The sequence below is a fragment of the Lepidochelys olivacea genome, assembly GCF_965140295.1.
Source record: "Lepidochelys olivacea isolate rLepOli2 genome assembly, chromosome: 11".
NCBI lineage: Eukaryota > Metazoa > Chordata > Testudines > Cheloniidae > Lepidochelys > Lepidochelys olivacea.
The window spans coordinates 55,043,746-55,059,302 of NC_140421.1; positions in this window are offsets into that span (position 1 = coordinate 55,043,746).

The window sequence follows — 15,557 nt, forward strand, 5'->3', positions numbered from 1 at the left end:
GCAGCTATCAAATCCCCCCTCATTCTTCTCTTCTGCAGGCTAAACAAGCCCAGCTCCCTCAGCCTCTCCTCATAACTCATGTGTTCCAGTCCCCTAATCATTTTTGTTGCCCTTCGCTGGACTCTCTCCAATTTATCCACATCCTTCTTGAAGTGTGGGGCCCAAAAATGGACACAGTACTCCAGATGAGGCCTCACCAATGTCGAATAGAGGGGAACGATCACATCCCTCGATCTGCTCGCTATGCCCCTTCTTATACATCCCAAAATGCCATTGGCCTTTTTGGCAACAAGGGCACACTGCTGACTCATATCCAGCTTTTCGTCCACTGTCACCCCTAGGTCCTTTTCCGCAGAACTGCTGCCTAGCCATTCGGTCCCTAGTCTGTAGCTGTGCATTGGGTTCTTCCGTCCTAAGTGCAGGACCCTGCACTTATCCTTATTGAACCTCATCAGATTTCTTTTGGCCCAATCCTCCAATTTGTCTAGGTCCCTCTGTATCCTATCCCTGCCCTCCAGCGTATCTACCACTCCTCCCAGTTTAGTATCATCCACAAATTTCCTGAGAGTGCAATCCACACCATCCTCCAGATCATTTATGAAGATATTGAACAAAACCAGCCCCAGGACCGACCCCTGGGGCACTCCACTTGACACCGGCCCACATGTGTGCCCACACAGCATATTTGACCTTTTCTATACTGTCATAGGTGCCAGTGTGACTCCTGTTCTTTTGATGCATCTCTGATGGGCTGGGGATGCGCTTGGGGACCCACACCTCTTAGGGCAAATGTTCTGCCCAGGAGGCATGGCTGCACATCAACCTCATTGACTTAAGGGCAGTCAGGAATGCCTGTATCCACTTTCTGCCTTTAAATCATAAAGATCCTGACAGACAACTGTTGGGATTGTAGAGTGGGAAACTGAGTCACAAGTCCATCCAATTTAGGCTTAATCAGTTTTTGCCTTTAATACAATTTCAGACAGAATTATTGTTACTCATAATGCCTGGATATAGTTTTAGGCTGGACACAATAACAGACTAGACAGGACAGGTAACTTGGGTGCCAAGAAGTCTTTCCTTTCTCTATGATGGTTATCAGCTCTCCTGATCTGGTCCTTCAGTCTTGTTCTTTAGTTTCTGATCTGGTGTTTCTGCAGTTTTGGGCCATTTTACATGCATTCTTAGAGTATGTCTTCACAGCAATTAAATACCGATGGCTGGCGTATGTCAGCTGACTCAGGCAGCGGGGCTGTAAAATTGCTGTGTAAATGCTCGGGCTGGAGCCTGGTCTCTAGATCCTCCCCCTTTGTGAAGTCCCAGACCCCAGGCTCCAGCTGGAAAGTTCTGTGGGTCTTCTATTCCACTGTAGACATATACTTCTACATTCTCCATTACCGAATTATCCTCCAATCAGCATTCAACACATTATCTACTGAATTTTAAGTAACCCGTACATTACTCATGTGCAAGCATTAGTCACCTAATGACAACAATTTTCCTGTTTAATTTACAGTTTCTGGATCATGTTACCCTGGGTTTCCCTGTTTTCTAAGTTTCTCGGGTGGGGGGAGAAGATTTTTTTTTGTTTATCATTATATGTTTGTACCTCTTACATGCATCTTCCAACATGACTCATTACTTATGTTGCCAAAATATCTGTCTAAACAAATCAGCAAATTATATCGAAGAGACATTAACAAATAATAGTCATACCAGGCAAAACCTTGGCCTTTGTATTACCTTATCTATACTTAATTAATATCCATAAGTACAATTTATTAAAATATAACTAACAAAGCTTTTAATCTTATTAGCAATCCTTCATTTTAATGTTATAGATTGCTGTGTGTTTTTATAAGTATTTTCTCCTCCCCCTTTAATCTATTAAAAGGGGACTTTTGGAGCGCACACTTTTTGATTCTTTAGTGTAAACATGTCTTCTGTGAACACTTTGTCAGGGGATTTTATCCAAAAACTTTGTACTTTTGTATAGCCAAATCTTATAAATTATATTTTTCTGTTATAAAAGTGTTGGTGATTTGGTTTTTAGGCCTTGGTTTTTAGTCAATTTTAATGGCACCCCAACATGACATAGAATGTGTATTCTATATCAACCAAAAAGGAGGGGTCAGATCCTCTTCCCTTTGTGTCAAAGGAGTAAACCTCGGGAACTGGTGCATAGCCAATTACATCCTTATTTCAGCAACTTACCTTCTGGGTATACAAAACAGGTTAGCGGACAACCTCAGCTGGTACTTCTCCCAGGACTGTGAATGGGAGTTGGAGTCTCAATCAAATCTTGCTGATTTGGGGAGTTCCAAAAATAGACCTTCTTGCATTTCCTGTTGGGCACAAGGAGTGAACATTTTTGTTCAAGGGGGTTGTCAAGGTTCTCTCCCCACTCTAGGGTACAGATGTGGGGACCCACATGAAAGACTGCCCTAAGCTTATTTCTACCAGTTTAGGGTAAAACTTCACCAAGGCACAAACTTTTTGCCTTTGGGGGTACGCTGCCACCACCAAGTGATTTAACAAAGAATCAGAGAAAGGACTACTTGGAGTTCCTATTCCCCCCAAATATTCCCCCAATCCTTACACCCTCTTTCCTGGGGAGGCTTGAGAATAATATCCTAACCAATTGGGTACAAAGTGATCTCAGACCCAAACCCCGGGGTCTTAAGATCATAGAGAAGACAGTCAGGCTCTTAAAAGAAACAGAACTTTATTAGAAAGAAAAAAGGTAAAAGACGCACCTCTGTGAAATTAGAATGGAAGATAATCTCACAGGTAGTCAGATTCAAAACATAGAGAATCCCTCTAGGCAAAACCTTAAGTTACAAAAAGACACAAAAACAGGAATACACATTCCCTCCAGCACAGTGAATTTCACAAGCCAAAAAACAAAAGAAAATCTAACACATTTTCTAGCTAGATTACTTACTAACTTTATAGGAGTTGAATTGCTTGCTTTCTTGATCTGTCCCTGCAGAGGCATCACACAGACAGACAGACAAAGCCTCCCCGCCCCCCATCCCCGCATCCCACCCCAGATTTGAAAATAGCTTGTCCCCTGATTGGTCAGGTGCCCGCTAGGTTACTTGGGCTTCTTAACCCTTTACAGGTAAGAGGATTTTATAGCACTGTATACAGAACGGTGGTTACCCTTCCCTTTATATTTGACGGGTGAATTGGATTCCCTCTTTTCAGGAGGTGTCTTCCTTGATCCATTGACAAGAGGCTTTCTATATTAATTTCTCCCACTATCCCTAATCCTGAAAGTGATCAACAAGATCAAACATGACAAAGCCAGGATCATATTAAGAGTCCCAATGTGGCCAAGACAGGTATGGTATCCTTACTTGATTCATCTAGTTATTTGTCAGGAGATCAGCCTCCCATCCATTCTTCATCTTCTTTCCCTGGATGTTGGGCATACTCTTCATCACACCCTGAAGACATTTCTCCTCAAAGCTCAGCTCCTTGATGGTTCATGGTAGTAAAATCAACTTGCTCTAATGAGGTACAACAAGTATTATTGAACAGTACGAATGATTCCATGATCTACACTTCCACGCATAGGCGCCGAATCTGTGGGTGCTCCAGCATGGGGAAAAAATGGTGGGTGCTGAGCACCCACTGGCAGTCCCCCTATGAGAACCTCCCCCTCCCCACAGTGCCTCCCACCCACTGGCGAGCCCCACTGATCAGCACCTCCCCATGCCTTCTGCCCACCGCAATCAGCTGTTTCATGGCACACACAGAAGGCTCTGAGCGGGAAAAGGAGGATTGAGGACACAGCGTGCTCAGGGGAGGGGGTGGAACAGGAGAGGAAGAGGCGGGGTGGCGGTGGGGCAGGAAGAGGCGGGACGGGTGTGGGAAGAGGCAGGCGGGGCTGTGGGGATGGAGTGGGGGCCGGGGGGTAAGCACCCACCAGCACGGTGTAAAATCGGAGCCTGTGCCTCCGCATGTGGAAAAGGTTCAGCCTTTCGCGTGTTCAGAGAAGTGTTCCATCTGCTTGCTCTTCCCTCCTGATTGTCCCGAAGAGCTAAAAAATACAGGGTCATCTATGAGCTGCCAGAGAGTTCTTCCGGCCGCTATAACAGCCTTTCATCCCCCGATTTGAGGGCTTCTCAGTCTTTACTCATCCTACACCTGTAAGGTTTCTCAAGGGATTGGGGAACCTTTTCACCCAGGTTAAGGAACCCAATCCTATCTGGAATTTGAATTTTTGAGTGTAGTACTTAGATGCCTTATGGTGCACCCGCTCCCCTGCTTTGAGCCAATGGCCATCTCTTCCCTCATTCATTTATCTATGCAGATAGCCTTTTTGTGGCTATCACCTCTGCTCAAAAGGTTGGAGAAATAGGGTCTCTAAGGGCAGGCCCTCCATTGAGAATATTTTGTCCCAGGACAAACTCTAGCTATGCATGCTTTGGATGTTTGGATGTTGGGATGTCATTAGCTTTTAGTTCTGTTTAAAAAAAAATGTCTTTTAGGAAATCACCAAGATGGTTTGTGACTATTGTGGGTAGTTATAATTGGGTAGGTGATTTCCATTCAGAGAATCTCCAGGTGGATTTCTGATTGTACTACATTGTGCTATGAATCTGCAGACATACAGCCGCCTTTTAGATTGTTGGCCCATTTCACAAAATCACTGTCTACATCTATGGCACTACTCAAGAATGCTCCTGTTCTGGACACTTATAAGGCTGCCACTGGACTTCCGTACATACTTTTTCCAAGCATTGGGCAGGGGTCCAGTTTTCTAGATCAGAGGTTGCTATTGGAAATGCAGTATTGTCTTCAGTCTTGGACTTGGCTCAGAAGCTCTTGTCCCCTCTCCCCCCAGGCTGTGGGTACTGCTTGGTTCTCACCTGAATTGGAGCACTCATAGGGACACTACTCGAAGAAGGCAAGCTTACTCACCTTTTACAGGAAGTGGAGTTCTTTGAGATGTGTGTCCCTATGGCTATTCCACTGCCCATCTTCCCTCCCCTCTGCTTTGGGGTTTCCTCTGGGGTCTTCGCAACACAGAAGAAACTGAGGGCAGTTTGCCCATGCAGCCCTATACAGCCTTGGAGCAGGACATGAGGTAGCATAGGGTTCATATGCAGGCTAAACAGGCACAACTACCAAAAGTCTCCAGGTAGTTCACACCTTTTGCGCCTGTAATTAAAGTGTAGCACGCATAGGGAGACACATCTCAGAGAACTCCAGTTACTGTGCAAGGTGTTCAACCTTTCCTTCTGTCCCTTCATAAATGATCTATCTAACCTTTTCATTTTTTCTCTCTATTTCTAGACTATTCTCTCACTAAAACAGTATGGATCGCCGCCGTGATTATTCATAACAGAAAATACTGCAAGGATAATTCCTGCAACATTTTGGGATTTTTTTTATACTGGAAATAGAAAGAGGATGTCAGACTCATAGTGCTCCTAGCTCTTTATATACAGGTTACATCATATTTCTGAACTACTCATTAAAAAGAGACTGAGTTAAGCTGAAATGATTATGGATTTTTGCATATTTCTGAACTCCCCAGTATCTGCCAGAAGCAGAAATTCTGAAATGCCTTAAGAAAGAATCTTTTCTCAGAACACTATCCAGGCCAAGGAAGTTAAAAATCCAATTATTTGTATATGTTTTTAATATGCATAAGCATAAAATTAAAGAACCCTTATATTATTCATTGCTTCTGACACAACAAATGCTAGCGAGAGTGGAATGATTGTCCAGTGGTTACGGCACTAGCCAGAGACTCAGAAGAATCAGGGTCAATTCCTTGTTTCACTACGTACTTCCTGTGAGATGCTTAACAAGACACGTAGACCTGGTCTACAAATGTAGCTGTCAGTTAGTTAGGGTTTAATATTTTTACTGGAATAAGTGTGGTCTAGACACAGTTATAGTAGCATAAAAAAACATATAAATGGTATAATACAACTGTCTCCATACTGATGGTCGGTGGGTGGATGGGTGTGTTGCCACTTCAACTATATAGTTGAAGCGGAACTACTTTCTAGTGTAGACAAATCCAAAATTTCTCTGTGCCTCAGTTCCTCATCTGTAAAATGGGGACAACACTATTTCCCCACCACATTGAGTGTTGTGAGGACAAATATATTAGAGAATGTGAGGCGCTCAGATACTATGGTGAGAGGATACGTGGAATTTCTGTACTTTTTGTGGTTAGCACATCACTACATATAATACACACACTGAGAGGATGCAACCATTCTTTTGGTCTCCTTTCTTTTCAATAATGCCTGTACATCCAGATTCCTTAGGTCCATTTAAAAAGGACAAAGATTCTTGTGTTTTTGTTTTTGAATTTTTAAAATACCCCCTGGAGATGTTTGACTTCCAATATTACTCCATTTCATATTCAACATATTACAAAAAAAAATTAACAATAACCAACATACAAGTGAACAACAGATTCCGATGGCATATTAGCCATCTTGCATATAGGTTGCTAACTAACCAATGTGTCCTTTAAGGACAAGCTGGTATAAAAATAAAAATCCTCCCAATTCAAGCCATCAGTGAAAACCGCTAACCTTATGTTGCAGGCAATGCAGTGCTGCCCAATGCTTTATGGTAGGTAAGAAATCAAATCAACTCACTTAGCTGGCTATATATTTAGAGCTTCTGGGGTTTGGTTTCAAATCATCACCTTGTACATTGGTGAAAGCCTGTGAGAAACTCAATTGTCTTTGTCCATCTTTTGTCCTTGTCTCATATTTACAGAAATGATGTCAGGTTCTCCGCAGAGTTGGAAAACAGGTATAGCTACATCTGTGGGCTGTGACAGATAAATGTCTAGTATATTTGGCTTTATTTTCTTTAAGCCCTTTCTTTTACACAATTTATACTTAAATGTACTGAGAAGGAAATATTCTTGTTGTTCATTTTGTACAGGATTGCATTGATCACCTAGTTTTGTTCTCTTGGTTTGTGCCTATTTCAGTGAGCAACCTTACCTCTAGTCTGTTCCAGAACAAGTTTTGTGTTTCTGTTCCATGCTGACTAGTGTCCTGTTTCTTTCTGAATCATATCTATTCAGGTATTTCCCTTTTACCTTCTTGTGAATGGAGACTGACAAATAACATGGTCTTCAGGACTGATTACAGTTGGACAGCCCAGTTAAACTCAGGTTAGATAAAATATGTGTTTTAAGTTACAGCAAAGAATGCCTATAGAAAATAAAAGCCTGTTTTGTTAAATGCACTCTGTAGCTGCTATGGAAAGTTTAATGCACATCAATAGGGTTATTAGATATTTTTATTACAAAGGTAGAGGGTCAGATCGGGTGTAAATCAGCATAGTTCCATTGAAATCAATGGTGCTACTCGGATTTACCGCAGCTGATGATTTGACCTAGTGTAGAGTCTAAAAGGTTGGTATTTCCCATTCTGTGTTTGGCACATGTTAGCCCACCTCCTTCCACAGCTATGCTTTGAAAAGAGAGACCGACACACTCACTTCTCTCTGTGTAATGGAGCCCCTCCACAGGGACCTGACCCAACTTTTCAGAGGGTAGGAATACTTTAACGCATCCGACACTGAAGCACCTGAGCCCTGGTTCAAAACACAATGGGACTCATTTGTTCATAATGCTGCTCCATTGATTTAGTGCCATTACACCAGATGAATTAGGCTCATTATACTCTACTCCAACTCAGGTGACAGGGAAATCATAGCCATAACTCAAACTTCCCCTCTGACAACCCCTATCCCAGAGAGAGTCTGACTACTTATCTTGTCTGTCTGTCCATCAGACCTGCATCCATGTATTTATAGCAAGCTCATCACATCTGAATGCAGCTATACTGTATGCATATATAAAAAATACATATATTGCATATGCAAGCAAACACAAACATAGCAACATAAAGCAACAGATTAGAGCTCAGAATGACTTCAGGAAAGCAATCCATAAACCTCCAATGTTATCTTTCTGACAACTTCCTAATCTCTGCAGGTTGTTGTTAAGAGCTGCATTAAACTAGCTTGCCATCGATCCCAGCTCTCACCACTTCTCAGAGATGCACTTCCTGTGATCAATTAGAAAAAGAAGCAAGTTTTTTAAAAGCATCTCTACAGGAAGAACCTACAACAATATCTCATTCATGAACATGTATATCTACATCATGCATTGTCAAAACACCAGCTGCAAGAACCAATGTCCAAGCAAATCCAACCTGGATTCTGCTGAAATGAAGAAAATCTTTTATGTACATCAGTTAAAGAATGGTTCCCACCCCACATCCCTGCCCTCCAGAAAACACTGTATCCAAAATTTAGTTGTATTAAATCTAATGGGATTTAAATATAAAATATAGTTGTTAAATTCTGGATTCGGGGGTAGCACCTAGAATTCCCAGTCAATATCAGGGGCTTATTGTAGTAGGCATGGTACACATTTCTTTCAAAGTCCCTTTCTGCCACTCTGTGTCTGCCACAAAGAGATTACAGCCTAAGTTTATTTGAAATTTTATCTCCCTAACCTCACTGCACTGACAATCTGCCTCCCAATCTGGAAAAAGTGGTATAACATTGTACACTACAACCAGGCCTAGCCTGGTCTCTGATTTTAACTTGCTTGTGTACAATACGCTGTGTGATTCCAGAATACTTTGTGGAACAATGGAGAATGCCCATCCTCTCTCTTCTTTCATTTAACTTTAAAATAAAAGTAGAAGATAACATTTTGTCTCTAACCTACAGCCTTTGTTTCTATGCCCTGAGTTTCTTGTTAAGCTAATGAGGAGTTACTGTAGAAGAGGAAGGTAATGATCATTTGAACTTAAAAAAAATGTTCTCCACATTTCTTGGGCTATTGTAAAATAATGTAACACAGATAATTCTGGATCTGTATGAACTTTTACATCTTTGTAGCCACTGACAGTCAGACAAAGAGAACCAATTCTTGTGTGTCTCAGTCATTAGAATTTTAAGACAAGACAGTTTAAAATGATTTTTTTTTTACTTTGCAAGAATGGACCAGTTGCAGTGTGTGTGTATAGCACTCTAGGTAATTAGCAGGCTGAGCTGAAAAGCCCTATTTAGCTCCCCAGCTTTTAAATGGAGTTACTTACATTTGTTTACTGAATGTTTCTTCCCACTGAAGGCTAATGAACTAGGAATGGATGTCAAAAATCTCTGAAAGACAAATACCTCTAAATGTTGTTATTATAGTCTATGAATGCTGCTATTACTGTTCCCCAAACACCTGATATACTTAATAGTGAAGGTGGCTAGAGACTCGACATTCAATGGAGGCACAGATCTGTGAGTGTAATTTATGTGCTGAGGCAGTGGCAGGGGGTGAGAGGGTAACAGGAAAGGCAACTCACAGGAGGTTGTAAAATACAGCAGCCCACTGTTCCTACATATCTGTCTATACTTCCATATCCCTGTGTAAATTACACTCTTTTTTCATAGTTTTATTTGTATTGCAGTGGTGCCTAAAGGCCTCAACTAAGCCCCTATGGTGTTAGATGCTGTACAAACACATAGTAGGAGACTGTCCTTGCCTTGGAAATAAAAAAAGCTGCTAGTCTAGATAGATAAGGGGAATATTATTCTCCCACCTGGGGAACTGACACACCGGCAGATGAATTACTTGTCTAAGGTCATGAAAGAAATCTGTATGGCAGCACCAGGAATGGAACCCAGATCTCCTTCCTAAATGCTCGCTGAGTGCCTTAACCAGAAGTTCATCCTCCTGCTGCTCCACAGCTAATGAATACCAAATAAGGACAAGTTAAACTACTTTAACACTTGCAGCCAATTTACTAATCAACCTTTCCCATTGTTTATATCTGCACAGAATTTGCCTGAGAAATTTCCATGGGAGCAACCGGTAGACAAGGCTTTAGTTCAACCCAGTAAGCTACATTCATCAGTAACACATACCCGAATATACTTTGCACTTTGGTGTAAATCAGAAAACAGATTACGTGCCAAAATGGTCTAAATTACACCAGTATGAAATTCAAGAGCTATAAACAAGGGGTCAGTTTCATTCCTTGGGTTATCCATGGATGGAAGATGTATTGGAAATTTGGTGTGCAGTCAGGATAGTCTCAACGGAAGAGTCCTAATTTGGCATTTATTGATGGTTTAAGTCAACACAAAGGTACTAAGAAGAGTGCAAGATAAAGTAGTTGAATCACTGCCTGGCTTTGAACCAGTCAAATTTTGCATTCTGCATCACTGATTCTCTCCTTCAAATTTAAGCTTGGAACTTACTTTTGTGAACTTAATTTATACTTCGTTTGTACCTACACTTGGACCTCTAGGTATAATGTGACTGAACAATGACTAAGGAGCCTACAATCCTGACCAAATGTATTTTAAAGCAAGTGAATATGAAAGAAGAAGAGCAATTATTTATAGCGATCAGAGTTTTTAATGAAGAGTATTTGAATGAAATTATTCAAGGAGAAATGTATATGAGTATCAGGAAATTGTGTATAGGCCAATATTTACAAAGAAGAGTGTCTAGAATATGTTACAACTACATAATAAAACAACACTGTTCATCCTTTAGTGTCTGAGTTCACTCCATTGCCTCCTTTCATTAGAAAGGATATTTTAAAATGCATAATTACTCTTTTCACAAAGGGTAACAAGTACAGATTAGGAGATTATTCTGACTTTGTTTGGCTACTTGCATCTCACCTTTATGCACAGTTGATGTTGTTGTGTTCGTTTGTCAAACACAGCTTGTTAATTTGTGGAAAGTTTTTTGACATGATTAGATCTCACTTGACTTGGTAGGAATATGTCATTATTCATTCTCTGTACAGTTCTCTTAACTGCTTTGTTTTGTAATGTTCCTTCTCTCATAGTTTCTGTATCTTTGTCCAGAAACTTTTTAATCAAGGAAGAATTTTGTGTGGTCCTTTGCTCTTGTGATTTCTGTTGTTTCATTCCTTTTATGCTCCTAAAAAAGAATAGGACTGTAGGTCAAAGACAGGAGACAATCAAATCCATTGTCTCCTGTGCCTGAGCTCCACTCAGTACAGAAGGGAGTGGGGGGAACCATGGGATGTTTTTGACTTTCTGATTGTCAAGGCTGGCACTTGTCCTGACAAGAATTAGAGTTGCTTCTTTGCTAGTCTAACTTGCACGTGTGGTGCAGGGTCCGTAATGAGCCCTATCCCAGTGAATGACAGGCAGAGCAGAGCTGTCCTACAACCACTCTTCACCCCATGCCTTCTTTCTGCTACACCCGTATGCCAAGGTTCATGAAGGCAGCAGTTGCAGGGCCCAGAGTTAGCACATCTGCTGATTTATTTGGAGGCAGAGTCCAGCCACTTTGCAGCACTTGAATAACACAAAGGGCCTAGATCCAATTCTAGAATATGCTCCAACTGTGTGATGTTATAGATTAGTAGATTTGAAGGAAGATGCCATTATGATCATCTGTTCTGACCTCATGCATAACACATGCCATAGAATCTTACCCAGTAATTTCTCCATCAAGCCATGATTTCTATTTGAGCTAGATCATATCTTTTAGAATGACTTCCACGCTTGAGTTAAAGACAGCAATTGATGGAGAATCACTTATTATTATAATAGTATGTAGCAAAGAATAGATTCTCATGGCATTGTCCATCATCCCATCCAGAATACAGTAGAGTTTCTCTCGAGGCTGCTGTTAATCTTTCTGATCCCGTCCATCTGCTCTCGCTGACACCCAGGTTTATCGGTTTTGAATTTCCCACCTTTTAGTTTTACTTACTGCACCCATGTTTTGTTATGAGGCAGGGAGAACAGAAGTTCCCCATCCTCTTTAGAGCATATTCTTTTATGTCGGCCACTTCTGGGAGCCACCTGAGGTAAGCGCTGCCTGGCTGGAGCTCGTACCCAAATTCCCCTCCCCACCCCAACCCCCTACCCCAAGTCGAACCCACTTCCGCACCCTTGGTACCTGAGACGGGGAGCTCAAATGATGCCCCCATACCCCCTCGCTTGGGCCAAAACTTTGAAAGGTCTCAATTCTGCCTTTTCCTGTTCTTCTGCTCTCATGGTACTGCTCTGCTACCTACCCCAATAAAGGAGAACTAACAACTTAAAATGCTTTGTTCAAAATTTGTAAGTAACACTTAACTTTCAAATGCCTGAACAGCAAAGGTAACTTTTCTTGTCTGCATAGTAAACATGGGCATTTTTATCTGTTTGAATAATCAAAGTGGTGCTTTCCGTGCCATCTTGGTTGCAAAGATTTCAAGTGCTTCCTGCTGAAGGTCCACAGTCTGGGACAGCTCATACTCTGTTAAGATGGTTGCAAGGCCGACCAGTCTCTCCTGTGTCATTGTGGAGCGTAGATGTGTTTTTATGAACTTCAGCTTGGAGAAGCTGCGTTCTCCACTGGCAACTGTTACAGGAAGTGTTAGAAGTACGTGCAGAGCAACAAAAGCATTTGGAAAGAGGGTGGTCATCTTATTTGTGCACATACATTCCAGAACGGCAGTGTCAGAACGGCAATGGCTGATGTCAGGTGCGCAGTCCAGAATAACCATGTAATAACTTTCTGACTTCAGATCTGACACACTCTTCTCTTTGACTTTTGTTGCCAATAACTGTATGATCTCATTTTGAATGTTTTTTTCCCGGGTAGTGGTGTGTGTACATTTCTTTTGTGGTGACTCTTCTTAGATGCTCCTGGAGAACAGCATCAACTCAGCCATCAGCTCCACAATTTTAAGGAAGTTTACATTGTTTGGCACATACAGCTGATCTGAAGCACCACACAGTGCTAGGTTATGGGTAGCAAGCATTCTCACAATGGCAATGAGCCTTTTCAGAACATTTTGCCAGTAAAGAGACTCTAATGCAGTCTTCTCTTGATGCTGATCATCTATGGTGGCCTTTAACCTTAGTCTCATCTCAAGCTCTTTGCACCTGTGGAATGCTCTCTGTTTATTTGCTGCCTTCTCATGGCATGCCAGATTTCTAGCTAGATTTTTCCAGTCCTTTGTTCCTGTAGAACCCAATGTGGCTGGAACATTAGACTGAAATAGTTTACAACAAAAACAGTATGCAGCATTCTGAGTTTTTGAGTACATAAGCCATGGCCTATCCACGTTATAACCATTGGGGATTTCATGCCAGTAATGTGTTGGATGGAAACTTCAATTTTCATTGTCTTTGGGGAACATAAAGTTTTTCACTTGCTGTGGTCCATGCAGTACAAGGAAGTCCCTCAGGCTACTGCTCAAGTGGGTCCACAGTCCTGGATCGTCTAGACTTAAGGAACTAAACTCAGCAGCAGCTGTTTCTTGTGTCTCCACTCTTCTCTGATCTACACTTTTCTTCAGGAATGTGCATGGTTACATCCATTTGAGATGGAGATACCAATGCTGCAGTAGCTACCAGGTCACCTGCACTCTGACTAACGGGAAGATGAGGCATCTCCTCACCACTCACATCCTCACTGGGGCCGGAAGGCTCACTGTGAACATTTGTGTCTATGTATCTCAGGAGAGCTCCTTCCTGCTTAGATAGAAAAGCTTCCTTTGTTTTCTTTCTTTTTCTGAATGCTGCCCCAGAGGGGTGTTTTTTTCTTTCACTCATGACTGCTGTTCTGTGCCAGCTACAGTGGCTCTTCACACTGAATCGAAGGGGACAAATAAGCAGGCTTGTAGCAGGTCCTGAGTGAGGGAAAATATCAGCTTCTTAAGGGCCTAACTGGCTCCTACTACTTCAGTTGACTGCCTGTTCTCCTCAAGCGGGTTCAGGGAAGCAGCAGGAAACAGGCAGCTCCCTGAGAAGCTGGTGTTAATCAGTCCAGGCTCTTGTGGGTGCTAAAGAGATACATAAGAGGCTTCTCCTCCTCTCTCTCCCTGCAGCTCCTGCTGCTTTCTGTTATTCCCTCTCACCTTTTCTCCTGCCTGCCTGTTATGTCTCTTGTGCTCTCCTTCCTCCAGCACAGCACTCCACCATCTCTGTGCATCTGGAGCAGACAGAATGCGTATGCACCAGCAGCAGACACAATTTTCTACACTCTGGGTCCTAGTGGCGCCACCCCACACAGTCTGGCACCTGAGGTGGCTGCCTCAGTTTGCCTCGTGGTAAGGCCAGCCCTGCCCCGGCCCCCCCCTAGAGCCCAAACCTCCAGCTGGATCCTGCACCCCAACCTGCACCACAGTCCCCTGCCCCAGCCCAATGCAAGTGAGTAAGGGTGGAGGAGAGCGAGTGACAGTGGGTGAGGGTGAACAGGGGGTGGGGCCTCAGAGAGTGAATGGGGCGGGCCTTGGGGGTGGGGCAGGGCAGAGGACAGGGCAAGGGTGTTCAGTTTTGTGTGATTAGAAAGTTGGTATCCCTATTGATCATTCTCATCTTCCTTGTTTGATGCAATATACCTAGTTCTACAATATTCTTTTTTAGATGGGGTGACCCCATACTGCAAAAAAGATTTCAAGGTGAAGATACACCATTAGTTTACCAGTGGTTCACAAACTTTTGCTTTGGTTACCCCTTTCACACAGTAAGCCTCTGAGTGTGACCCCCGCCCCTTTAAACTCTATTTCAAATGTTGGAGGAGAAGCAGGGTTTGGGTATGAGGCTGAAGGCTCATGACCCCCCACATAATAACCTTGCAAACCCGTGAGGGGTCACAACCCCCAGTCTGAGAACCCCTGGTTTATACTAATACATTATAGTGTTGCCCATATTATTTCCCTTCCCATTCTTTATGCATTCTAAAATCTTATTAGCTTATTTATTTAATGTATTAAATTAGTTATGTAACATGCATGCATGCATCATATTTTATATTACATTAATGGAAGTTCTGGTATGTTTCAGGGAAAGGTGTGATACTTTGAAATTAGAAAAGTAGCTGGTCTCCTTGGTACCAGCTAAATGCAGGCAATGATGCATAGATCTTAGGATATTCATACAGATTCATTTGAAGAGACTTCCTAAATAATGACATTTGATTTGGGATAATAATTTTTAAATATTGAATTCAAGTTAAGGTTTCTAACAAATTACTTGTGTTTTATGAATGGTATTTTATCATCTTTTATTTATATGAACTCTAGTTTTAGTTTCCATGATATGCACTCATAAGGTATGTATCTGTCTGTCTGTCTTTTAATGAAGGTTTTATTTGTTGAGTGGGAGTTTTTAGTCACTGAGGGTAGGTAGATCTTGGAAATTCTTCAGTGTCTTTTAGTGCATCATAAAACTCTGCCTCCAAGGTATTTGTAGCGCTCTGAAGTCATTGCCACCTTTTATTGGTTCTGTCTTTTTTCTGGTAGAGGTTAAGAGTCGTGCTTTCTACCAACCATCATTTTAAAGGCCAGTTCCAAACAAGGAAATTTAGATAATTCTAATAAAATAAAGCAAAGATAAAAATGTCTTCATAATATCATAGTTTAAGATGTTGCCCTTTAGAAGATGTAATGAAAGAGCATTAATAGGTTTGATGTGTTACATCAAGCATTATGAGCCCACTGATCACTTTCCAGCTGGCAGTTCAAAACTAGAGATAGTTAGTGGGCTTTTTAAAATAATTTTTGTGA